This window comes from Bison bison, unplaced genomic scaffold (genome assembly GCF_000754665.1).
Source record: "Bison bison bison isolate TAMUID 2011002044 unplaced genomic scaffold, Bison_UMD1.0 scf7180017864487, whole genome shotgun sequence".
NCBI lineage: Eukaryota > Metazoa > Chordata > Mammalia > Artiodactyla > Bovidae > Bison > Bison bison.
The window spans coordinates 10,817,840-10,831,350 of NW_011495047.1; positions in this window are offsets into that span (position 1 = coordinate 10,817,840).

Sequence of the window (13,511 nt, forward strand, 5' to 3'; positions counted from 1 at the left end):
TATGAATTTGAGGCAGTGAAGGCCTAGAGAAGCAAGAGGGAATGCCCTGGGTTGAAGGGGCACACAGACCCCCAGAGAGCATTAGGTGTTCAGACACTACTCTTTGATTTCATGGATTGCAGCATGCCAGGCTTCCTTGTCCTTCACTATCTCCTGGAGCTTGCTTAGATTCGTGTCCATTGAGTTGGTGATGCTATCTAACCACCTCAACCCCTGTCACTCCCTTCTGCTGCCTTCAATCTTTCCCAGCATCAAGGTCTTTTCCAATGAGTTGACTCTTTGCATCAGGTGGCCAGAGTATTGGAGCTTCAGCATCAGTCCTTCCAATGAATATTCAGGGTTGAATTCCTTTAGGGTTGACTGGTTTGATCTCCTTGCAGTCCAAGGTACTCTCAAGAGTCGTCTCCAGCACCACAATGCAAAAGCATCAACTCTTCAGTGCTCAGCCTTCTTTATGGTCCAGCTCTCACATTCATACATGACTACTAGAAAAACTATAGCTTTGACTATATGGACATTTGGTGGCAAAATGTCTCTGCTTTTTAATACACTGTCTAGGTTTGTCTTTAATACACTGTCTAGCTTTTCTTCCAAGGAGCAAGTATCTTTTAATTTCAAGGTTGTAGTCACTGTCTGCAGTGACTTTTGAGCCCAAGGAAATCTGTCATTGTTTCCACTTTTTCCCTTCTATTTGCCATGAAGTGATGGGCCCAAATGCCATGATCTTTGTTTTTTGAATGTTTTAAGCCAGCCTTTTCACTTTCCTCTTTCACCCTCATCAAGAAGCTCTTTAGTTCCTCAATCACTTTCTGCCATTAGAGTGGTATCATCTGCATATCTGAGGTTGTTTATTTCTCCCAGCAATCTTGATTCCAGTTTGTGCTTCATCCAATCCAGCATCTCGCAGGTTGTACTCTGTATATTAGTTAAATAAGCAGGGTGACGATATAAAGCCTTGACATACTCTGCTGGAGTCCAGCTCCAGCAGCCAGGGAATCAGCCTGAAGAGATGAGTGGTGTCAGCGGAGAATGATGCAGCCTCTGACTCAAGGTGCGGGACTGCATGTTTATTTCGAGCATCGGGTCTTTTATACTTTGATAAAAGCTTAGGTCAAAGGTTTTACATTTCAGCTCCCCCTCACCCAGATTTATTGTCTCCATAAATTATTGTTGCATTTCAACCAGAGTTACATTGTAACTCATGCTTATGTCTGGGCTGCATACCACATCCCTCAGTTTATTTCTTATCTTTTTAAATCCTGCTTGCTCCTAGCATCCTAAGCTCACTATGTCCTAAAAAGTGAGCTATTCTTAATTATTCTAAACCCTAAGCTCAGCAAACTTCCTTTGCCATAAACATTCCCCTCACAAACAGGTCTCAGATAACAATCCTTCCCATGGCCTCAAGCTGTGGCCTACGTGCTCATCCTGGAACATTATTTGTAAAGATCCTTGAACAAATATCAATGGTTACTTTATAGATTATTTTCTGGGCACAACTGCAGAAGGCTTTGTGCTTTCTCATGCTTCTCTCAAGAACAATAAGCACCTTAACATTCTTTCCAGCCAACTCAACCGAAGAAAGGAAAGAACAAGTCAGAATCACAAGACCTAACTCCTTCATCCCCAGACTGTGCCTGTGGGATGAGGAGAGGGGCTTGGGGGCGTGCCTCCATTTTGTCAGTAATGCCTAACGTGGCTCCTGACAATACTCCTTTCCCAATTTTGAACCAGTTTCATGTCTGGTTCTGTTGGTTTTTGACCTGCATACAGTTTTCTCAGGAGACAGGTAAGGTGGTCTGTCTCTTTAAAAATTTTCCACAGTTTGTGGTGATCCACACAAGTCAAAGACTTTGGCATAGTCAATAAAGCAGAAGTAGATGTTTTTCTGGAATTCTTATTTTCTCTACGATCAAATGAATGTTGGCAATTTGATTTCTGGTTCCTCTGCCTTTCCTATATCCAGCTTGTACATCTGTAAGTTCTCAGTTCATGTACTGCTGAAGCCTAGCTTAAGGAATTTTAAGCATTACCTTGCTAGCATGTGAAATGAGTGTGATTGTGTGGTAGTTTGAACATTCTTTGGCACTGCCTGTCTTTCGGATTGGAATAAAAACCAGTTTCCATGGGACCCTCTAAACTTGGCATTTGGCTTGAGCTGACAGAACCAAGGGACTTACTCCAGTAAACTAAAAGGAGAAGAAAAAAAAACTGGGTGAGCTGTTTCCTCGATAATTCCAGAGAGAGACTTCAGGGCTTGACTAAACCCAGTGTAAAGTCTCTTACTGGTAAAAAATAGAGTAGGCAAAGGTACCCAAACATGTGTATTCCTAGGAATATTCTTTCAAAGAAAAACTATCCTAAGCTTGAGTGGTAGAAAAGCAGATTCAAGAAATGGCCTGCAAGGTCATATTAGAAGTTGCCATGATTTGTTAGGGAAAACTAATAAGATTTGCCTCTTGTGCTTCTCCTTCTTATGAAAATGATCATGTTAAAGACCCCCTCCCCAATGATACCCTTCCTTCTATTTAAGCAGATAGCATGACTTGGAACTAGGGGTCAAGACAGAAGCTCTGCCCTTCAAAGTAAGCATCAGTGTCTCAAACACTTCCAGATCTAGTCTACAGCAAAGACAAACACCAGAGCATTCTAGAAATGCCCATGCCAGAATTTTTGATTTCCTGTCCACTGTTGTGCATCTTGGGGTAGGGTGGGGTACAGAAGAGTTAAAAGGTAGAAAGGTTGAAGGAATGGATCAACTTGAGTTAAGATTGAAAGTTAAGGGCATTTATAATAGATAAATGGCAGATATTTGAGGCTCCTTGAAAGGGTGGTTAGAATAGACACAGTGTCTAGAGTTAATGCCACAGCCTTCTGAAGTACAACTTCCCAGGCTGGAGGATGGCTAGCCAATTGTATTAGAGCCTAAACTCCTGGGGGTAGCCTGGGGATCAATCAATATTTACAGCTTGACAATTAAAGTTTTATCTCCAAAATAGATATGAAACTAGATTTAAAAAACGAGCATTTTTGAAGACTTGAGAAAGTTACCATTATCTGCTTGATATGTAAGGATCCTGTGCTTATGTAAGCTGACTTTGGTCTGTTGAAACCTCTTGCTGAGGAGCACCTTGTAAGAGAGAAACTCTTGTTTGTTGGCACACCTAATTTATGAGCAAATTGATTTGTAGCTATTGTCTTCTAGATATATTACTTGCTACTTATGATTAATGGCTCATGTATTAAGATACCTCTAAATAATCCCATGCCCTCAACATTAACCTGTGCCAGCTGAAAGAGATGGTAATGTAATGGCTTATTCTTGAAATAAATCAGCTGTTAATCATCTGGGTCCACTCAGGAAACTGGAGTCAAGTAGTTCAATAGCAGGAATTCAATGTGGGCAGCAAGCTACAAAGGTATTAAAAGCTGGAAGCCAAATGAGAAATAGTGACAAAATCCAGACTAACGGCAAGTAGCCACTTCTAGCCTTAGGGCTAAAGGGTTGAGGTGGGGGAAGAAGCAGTGTCATGACTACAGTGGCAGAGACTGCACAGAGCCCTGAGTCATGCCAGGGATGCTAGGAGGAAACTGGGAGAAAAGAGGGTCAGACTCGAAATGCTGGAGACTCAAAAGTGGGAAAAATACCCCAGTGTCTCCTGTCCACCTGCCTTTCAATCTCTCAGTTCCCATTGGCCAAATCCAAATGAGAGCCTAGAAAACCTGAGTTTTCTCTGAGGGTACTGAAACGTCCCTCCCTTGCTATGGTCTGTGGTGCTTTGTCTCTGCTGTATAACTACCTAGCCACTTAGATCTGGGATAAGCTCCCCAGTGTACCAGATGAGCATTCTCTACCTTCTGGTTCCCTCAATTGCCTTATTCATGAATAATGTACTTGACATATGTTCAAAATCAAGTTATCTAAGATCTTATCATGAGAAACAGATGGATGGGACTTCCCAGATGGTTCAGTGGTAAAGAATCTGCCTGCAATGTAGGAGATGTGGGTTTGATCCCTTGGTTGGGAAGATTCCCTGGAGGGGAAAAAAATGGCAATCCACTCCAGTATTCTTGCCTAGAGAATCCCATGGATAGAGGAGCCTGGTGGGCTACAGTCTACAAGGTTGCAAAGAATCGGACACCACCTTAACAAATGAGCCCCCCCGACACACACACATTATGATGGATAAAGCTGGTATTAAGAAACAGCTGTTTTTAGAATAGGATAAATCAGCTCATAGCCTTATAGGGCTTCCCTTATGTTACTCGTTACTTTTCCCTTGCTGCTTTTAATTTTCTCTGACTTTGTAGTTACAATGTCTCGGTGTGTTCCTCTTTGTCTTCATATGTTCTCAGCCCCTTTCTTCTCCTCCTGGGATTCCTATAACGCAAATACTAGTGCACTTGATGTCTGAGTTTTCTTAAATTGTCCTAATTTCTTTTCAGTGTCAATGACTTCTACTACTCTGTCCCCAGCTCACTAATCTGTTCCTCTGTATCATTTAGTCTGTTTCTTCTAGGGTAAATCATCAGGGTAATGTAACTGGGAATTCTGGATTCCTCTACTCAACTTATGTTAGATCCAATAACATCATACTGTGGCCTAACTGGTTTCACCTGTCTGTGGGGAGGCTGAGGAACTCAGCTGACTTGAAACCACAGCTCTAGGAGTGAGCACTCTTACATGACTTAGTAACCTATGACAACATCTGGGTAATACCCTCCAAAGAGTGGTTCTAGCAACCACTGGAGGAATAAGGTGAAATACAAATCTAATTTTAGAGTTTGCACAGCTCCTACCTGAATGAGGCTGAGACTGTGAGCACTGAAAATACCCCTGCTCCCTCTCCACCCCCAGCCTGAGATTTCTTGCTAAGACAATAAACCAGAAGTGGCTTCTGCCTCCCTCAGCCATCAACCCTGGAGGAACTATATCGAAGCAAACATATGGAATAACTACTGTGAGGGGCTCTGGGGAGACTGAAAAGTGGTGGGGCTTGACCTTCTGTAGGGGCCATAGATGAGATGACTGGGTCAATTCAGGTCAGGCAGGAAGACACCCAGAAGTCAGTGCAGCTCGAAGAAAGCCTCAGCCAGCATCACAGGGACCTCTGGCACAAAGCTGCCCACGGGAGAGTCCTCATCTGGCAGAACTAGGCAGGCACTAGTGCCCTGCCCTTCCCAGCTCACTCACTGGTTGGGAACTCCCTGGGTGAAGAGTGTCCTTGATTCTGATACTGTAGCAGATTCCAAAGCAGCTCTAACTGGAGGCTGTGAGCTAACTGCACTCCTCAAAGCTGACTATGCCTCTGAAGGAGATCTGAGTGATGAGATCTCCATGATTGCCACAATATCCATGTAATTGTCCAAACAGGATGCCTGAGAGTCAAAAGGACACTAGTAATTGTAGTGAGGTGGCAACATAGGGAACAAGCATAAATGAGAACTGCCTGGATGAGTTCGTTCATACGGCCCCCATGGATATAGAAGCTGTGATCTGAGACAAAGGGCAGTTTTAGAGCTGTGAGTATTAGAGAAAAGTGGCTTCAGTTCTGCACTTGCATCTTCCGTACCACTGGTTTGAGATCATCGCTGATTATTGCCTGGCAGAAAAATCAGTGGCAAAAGAAAAAGGGTCAATGCAGACATTCACTTGGTAAAATCGGGCAAGCAGGAGAGCCCTAGCTGGTCAATGACCGCAAGTGGCAGCTGACTGGTTTCAGGCACTCAGTGTCTCATCTTGTCCCCTTGTGGAGCTGGTGGAGTCCAGTCCAGAGAGTCTGCTTCCTCCCACGGCTGCTTCTCCTGGGAGGGAAGCCCTGACCTGTTTCCCAGGTGGCTCAGTGGTAAAGAATCCACCTGCCAATGCAGGAGACACAGGTTTGACCCCTGAGTTGGGAAGATCCCCTGAGGAGGAAATGGCAACCCCCTCTGGTATTCTTGCCTGGGAAATCCCATGGACAGAGGAGCCTAGGCGGGTTACAGTCCATGGGGTTGCAAGGAGTCAGACATGACTGAGCACACACTCACTGAAAGTCCTTGACCCTTTTCTCCCCTGTCAGTGAACTTACCAATGCTGAAACAAGTGAGAATCTTGCCTTTGCTCTCTACCTAATACAACATTACTAGATAAATCATTTTCCTCAGAGGGAGCTGGATACCTTCATAGGCCAAAACAAGATACTAGAGGACTACAGTGACCTAAAAAAGGAAAACAGAACATTATGTACCATTGGAAGCAGAAATAGCAGAACACTTAGAATGAGAGTGTGAAGTATAACAAATATACTTAAGATATTTCCATTGTAAAAAATAGCAAAAAATTTTAAATGTAAGAATGAAAAGTATGAGTTAACAGAATGTAAAAGAAGTGGGAGACTAGATAGAGCTGAAGAACAAACTCATGAGTTGGAAGATCTGATTGAGGAACTCTTCCAGAAGGAAAGCAGGAAAGATACATTGAAGATACAAGAAGATAATGGAGGGTAGAAAAATAGTAAACATATTGTAAAAAATCTCAAAAAGCTGAAATAATAGATTTCCCCGAATGATTGACAAGCTCATTTTGAAAGCACTCATAGAATAAAGCAAAACCCCACGAGTAGATAGTGTAACAAGCGCGAAGTCAGTCAACTGACAGCTTCCAGTGAATCTACAGAGCAAGAACTAGAATTTCACAGGACTCAAATATTGGATAAAGTAGAAAATAGTTAAAGTTGATAGAAAACTTTTAAAATGCACACACGGAGGTGGTATAATGAACCACGTTCCCATTATTCAACTTCGGCAACTCAACATTTTTTCAGTCTTGTTTTATTATCCCCCTAGGTGATTTGCTTTGTTGTACTTCACCGGAATTCTTTCAAAGCAAAAACTAGGCATATCCTTTACCCACAAATACTGATAAGGTCTCTCCTTGTGATCACAAAAGACATCTAACAAAGTCAACAGTCCTTTTAATATCTAACAGTCAAGCTTCACTGCTCGCCTCAAATGTCCTAGAGCTGGTTTATTCAAATTGAGCTCCAAGCAAGCTGACTAATGCATTTGGGTCATATGTCTTAACCCAAATCCAAGTTCCCCAGAAAATAGAATCGAGACAAACATACATTGCTAAAGCTTAAGAGGCGCAACTGAAGTAGCAACAATGAGAGGAAAAGGAATATAAGAAAGGGAAGAATGAGAAATATATATAAACTCATGGATGAAGGCTGAGCTGGCTACTGCTTCACAAAGATCACAGCTGATTGCTGGGTCTCATGAGTCAGAGAGAGTATGGCAAGGGGGAGAAAGAATTTTTTTCAATCTCTTAGCAGTCATTGGTCAGAATTTCTCCTAAGGAATAAACTCTCCCACTCTTCCGAATGGTTAGCCTATTTGACGACCAGAGAGAAAAAGAAATTACATCCATGCAGTGTAGCACTTCCTGTGAGCTCACCATCACTGGAAGGAGCCAGAAGTTCCAGGTATGAAGCAGCCTAGGGTACAGGTCAACATGGCATCAACCAGTATCTGGCTGAGGGTCTAGGAGATGGGTGATTCTAAACAGAATATGAAGGGCTTGCCTATGGCATGTCTCCTAGCATTTAGACTACTTAAATTTATTCCTCATCTCCTATGTCATTGATATATTGGAGAAATGAGGTCACTTGTCCCGGACAATGTCCTATGTTCTCAACTTGGCAAACTTTTTCAGTGTTTAACTTGTTCTTTCCCTCATAGTTACTGCAAATCTATAGTTGATGCTGTGGGTTTAATTAGACATTTTTTGGAAAGAAGACTCCATAGGTGACTGGACTTCCTGTATTCTCACATTCAGAAGTGCAGTGCCTCTCTGTTACATTTATAGTAGTGTTCTATTTAGTGAATGGATGAGCTGACACCATATGAATTCATTGTTATTTTCTCATCAAGGTTTCACTTAAGGATTTTAGCCCATGTGGTTGACCAAAAATACAGAACCCAAATCACGTCCTCCATCCTTTGTCTATACCCTTCTCAAGGTGATTTCACCACTCTTCCAATTGAGCTTATTTTCTTGCCCTTGAAATCTGAGTTGACCTTGTGACTTGATTTGGAAGATAGAACATGGCAAAAATTGCCCATCCCAACCTAGGCTTCAACGGGCCTTGCATGTTCACCCCTCACCCACTGCCACTGTCATGAAAATGAGCCTGAGCTAGGAGGAGCCTGCTGGAGACCAGACCCTGTGGATGGAAGTTCTCCTGTCCCATCCCAGGCCACTGTAGACTCATCTTAAGTGAGTTGACCTCCCAACATGAGCCCAGCCAGGATCAGCAGAGCTGCCTCCTAACCCATGGCTGGCTGCATAGAAAGTAAGCAAAAGAGAAAATGACTTACTGCAAAGGGCTTTTCAGGGAGCCAGAGCCCCTTCAAGGTGCTGTCACCCGATTTAAGTAAATTCAACCATTGTGCCCAAGATACCTGGTAACTTCCTGCTGTTCGAAGCTTGTTGTTGTTCAGTCACTAGGTCGTGTCCAACTGTTTGCAACTGCATGGACTGCAGCAAGCCAGGCCTCCCTGTCCCTCACCATCTCCCAGAGTTTGCCCAAGTTCATGTCCACTGAATCAGTGATGCCATCCAACCATCTCATCCTCTGTCACCCTCTTCTGCCTTCAGTTTTTCCCAGCTTCAGGGTCTTTCCCCCTGAGTCAGCTGTTCACATCAGATGGTCAAATATTGGAGCTTCTAGCTTTAGCATCAGTCCTTCTAACAAGTATTCAGGGTTGTTTCCTTTAGGATTGACTGGTTTGATCTCCTTGCTGTCCAGGGGACTCTCAAGAGTCTTCTCTAGCACCATAGTTCAAAAGCATCAATTCTTTAGCACCCTGCCTTCTTTACGGTCCAACTCTCACATCTGTACCTGAATACTGGAAAGACTATAGCCTTGACTATATGGACTTTTGTCAGCAAAGTGGTGTCTTTGCTTTTTTAATACAGTGCCTAGGTTTGTCATAGCTTTCCTTCCAATAAGAATAATAAAGGAATAAGTGTATGTAAGTGACATCTACCTCAATAAAATGTGTCTGAGGCCAAAAGTAATAAAAGTACAAGGTAGGGGAACAGGGCCCTTCAGAATACTTCCCAGTGTTCAAAACAGTGTCTCTGGCTGTGTTTGCTAGGCAGGGACACCAGTCCTAACAGTCAATGGAGAAGGAGGTTAGAATCTGTGCCAAGATGCTGGAGAAGGCATGCTGGTGGCTTGAAGACATGTTTCCTTAGCTTCCAGCAAATAATGCCTCGTGGAGCTTTACAGCGACTATCCATAAAAGAATTCTTAATGGAAAACTGGTTTGAGCTACACAGACACAATTATTACACTGAAAGAATGTAGTAGACAGCATCTTCCCACTTTGCTTGCCTTCTGGATGGTCCTGGAATTCTAGCAAACGAAAAAACAATCTGATTTCAAACCATGGTATTCAACAATACTCCCACTGGAGTTTCCAGTGGAACTTACAGCTCACAAATAGATGCTACCACTGGTCTCCTGCCAGCCCTGTCAACACCTGTGATGTCATGATGCTATTGCATGATAATTAGAAAATGGTCTGAAGGTTCCAAAGCATAGTGGTTTCAACTAACATGGTGTCTTTAACCTGCTCCACATCATATGCTTATTTGCGTATCTAGAGCCTTGATAAGTCAGTCACGCTGCAGCCTGTCCTCTGGTTGGCAGGGCCCCTAACTGACCACCAGACTTCTTCCAAGGCAGTTCCCTTTTGATATTGAGAGATGGATGGTATTTCAGAATTCAGTACCCTTGAACTGGCTTAGTGTTCTCATAAGAACACCCCATCCACACTGAAATGATAGGCTTACTTTTAATGGTGTTAAATAGATGAGGAATCCCAAAAATCTAGACTGTGTAATCTCGTACAATTTCTTAAAGGTTACTGAAATAGTGGACTTTAGGTTTGGAATAAGAGGCAGCTCAAATACAGGCCTTGGTTGCTAAAACCCTATTCGCTAGTTGGGAGGAAGCCTGTTCTATCTGTAGGATAATAAGAGGAATTCCTTGTTAAAGTGTTTTTGAGAGATGAGCATCAGTCTGGAATCCTGTTACATCTTGGGAGATGCTATGAGCCTGGTAGGATCTGCAAGAGAAGCTCATTGAGTCAGTTCAGCTGAAGCCTTTTTATTTTTTTCTCAAAAGGAAGTTTTTAGACTGGCAAGTAACACGCTTTGTTAGAATAAGTGAAGGTTCTGAAATTGGATCCACATTTAACTCCCATCTTAGTGTCTTAGTCTGTGACCTTTAAGCTCTAAATCCCTGAGCTTCTTTATCTCTAGCAGTTCTGTAGTAATTCATTCATTCTGAATAGAAACTTTATCCTCAAAAGGTATTAAAAATCTAAAATCCCAGGAAGGACTGGTGGTGAATATAAAAATTCTATTGAAATTTTATGAACTACCTTAAAAAGTAACCAACTATATTGAAAATGAATTCAAAAGGACAAGCCCTATCCTAGTAACCACTACTATAATGGTTTCAGCCTCATAATGAAAAAACCAATAAGACAGAGTGAGCCAAAAACCACCCTTGTGATCTAAATTCCTGTTGCCAGAGGCATCACAAATCAATAGGCAATGCCAGGATTATTCAGTAAGTTGATACAGTTAAAACTGAGTATCAACTAACTGGAACTTGGAAGATGGGTTGAGCAGCTCTTGTTCCACATTCTGAAACTAGAATGTATAAAAATAGGCTGGAGAAACCAAACAGGGATGCTTTACTTGAGAGGTAAAGCAGTTTATTTCCTGAACTTTTAACAAAGACAACTCAGATATAGAAAACTGATAATATACTGAAGATACTAGGAAACATACACAGTACATACACCATGGTATATGTAGAGCAGTACATGATTCAATTCAGTTGCGTTCGACTGTTTGGACCCGTGGCCTGCAGCACACCAGGCTTCCCTGCCCATCACCAACTCTTGGAGCTTGCTCAAACTCATGTCCATCAAGTTGGTGATGCCACCCATCTCATCCTCTGTCATCCCCTTCTCCTTCCCTCAACCCTTCCTAGCATCAGAGTCTTTTCCAGTGAGTCAGTTCTTTGCATCAGAAGACCAAAGTACTGGAGCTTCAGTTTCAGCATCAGTCCTTCCAGTGAGTATTCAGGACTGATTTCCTTGAGGATTGACTGGTTTCATCTCCCTGAAGTCCAAGGGACTCTCGGGAGCCTTTTCCAACACCACGATTCAAAAGCATCAATTCTTTGGAGCTCAGCTTTCTTTATGGTCCAACTCTCACATCTATATATGACTACTGGAAAAACCATAGCCTTGGCTAGATGGACCTTTGTTGGCAAAGTAATGTGTCTGCTTTTTAATATGGTGTCTATGATTCAGTTAAAATATCCCTAAATCCCAGCAAATCAATTACATATTAATATTTATAAATATTAATACAAATATTCTACTCACTCATTGGAGCAGGGAGGGTTGAGTGGTTCATCTCCAAGCAGTGACTTACGAATTCCTGCTCCTTCCATCTCAGTTACTCTATCTGGACTGTCTTCCAAAGTGTCCAAGGGTATGGAAGAATGATATCTAGAGGGCTTATGACCAGACCTGGAGGTAGCACATATCAATGGTACTGAAGATGTTGGACCATAGTCTATTTCACTTATCAGTGAAATATTTGTACCAGAATGTAGCTCAACTGCATCAGTAAGCACACTTCAGTTCAGCTGGGGGTATTCTGACAGCAAGTCTTCTCAGTGGCAGGAAATGCATATTATAGTCCAATGCAAGCACATTGACTCTTGGACTGATAAGTTTGTAAATTGGTACTGGTGTGTGGATTGGGCTTAGGAGCACAGGTGTATCTCACTTTTCCCACAGTGGGACAAGAACCCAGTCATGTTCCTACTTTACTTCAAGAAGGTAGGAAGCATAGTTGTCAGTGCTACATGCTCCCAAATCATATTTGGTCTTCCTGTGTGGATAAAAGGAAGGGCACAAAGGGCTGATAGCTAGGTATATAAAACCACTACATGAATGACATCAGTGACAACAGAAGAATAGAAGGGTTAGTTGCTCAGTCAGGTCCAGCTCTTTGCAACACCGTGGACTGTAGCCCACCAGGCACCTCTGTCCATGGGATTTCCCAGGCAAGAATACTGGAGTGGGTAGTCATTCCCTTATCCAGTGGATCTTCCCAACACAGGATTGAACCCAAGTCTCCTGAACTGCAGGCAGATCTGAGCCACCAGGGAAGCGCAAAGATCCTCCATAAAGAACAATGGGAAAATTGTCAAAATCAGCTATTTCAGAACTTGAACTAAAACCTTGCAGCAATTCAGGGAAATCTCTAATGGCAAGCTCTGTGGTATTTCTTAAATGTTCTATTTCTATTCTCTCCACCATCACCCCCAGCTCTGTGGTAGCTTTGAAACCAGCAAACTTGGGAATCACCAGAGCAGAATGAAGTCAGAACTCTCTCTAAATCCTGTATCTGGAGAATATATTGTCACTTTTTGACATGTTTGGTCCACTGGAAGACCCTACCCAAAACACTGTCTTTATTTGACCTGACTTGGTGGTTACCTAATTCAAAACTTTTCCCTGGGGGACCTTGTCAAAAATAGAGGCAATAGTTTAACATAGCAGTTGCCTAAGATGTTGGATATCAGTTGGGGGAAACTTTGGGATAACCAAAAAACTTAATGGGAAAAACTGGAAATTATATGCCCAGATCTTTGAAAAGCTCCAATACCTTCCTAGGAATCTAGAAAGTCACATACGTAGGACTGCACATATTCCAGAAAAGATACTCGGGGAGGTTCTAAGTTTTACCTGTTACTGATCTGGAAACTCTAAATAAGCAGAAAATGAAGGCTAAGGCAGTTTTCAACTACCAGGCTGAGTTCTACAGGCATGTGCTAACACATGCACAAACCCCCTCAGCAAATACTGGGAGCCTTTTGGTCCCAGATGATTAACTACTGATGGGCAGATTTCCTTACATCACTTAGCTAACAGATTAGACCTCAATAGTCAAGTGATGAATTCCGACTTCATAGAATTTAGTTACTAAATGAGCAAATGACAGATGGCAAATCCTAGGGAGAACCTAATCTCCAGAGCTACCATATTAATGTCCATTGTTTCAACAAAAAGTTGAAACAATACGGCCCATCAATAAGAAAAATATTTGTCAAAAACTATCCTGGGAACTGCAGATACTGGACTTATTCAACACATTAAACTGGCTATCTTAAATATTTAAGAAATGTAACCATGCCCAAAAGACTAATTGCCAAAACTTGAAAGAAACCAAGATATCCTTCAGTAGGTGAAAGGATAAATAGGATAAATAACTGGTCTATCCAGAAAATGGAATATTAGTCAATATTAAAGAGAAATGAGCTATCAAGCCATGAGAAGACACAGAACACTTCAATGCACATTACTAAGTGAAAGCAGTCAGTCAGAAAAGGTTACACACCATGTACTTCCAACTATATGACATTATG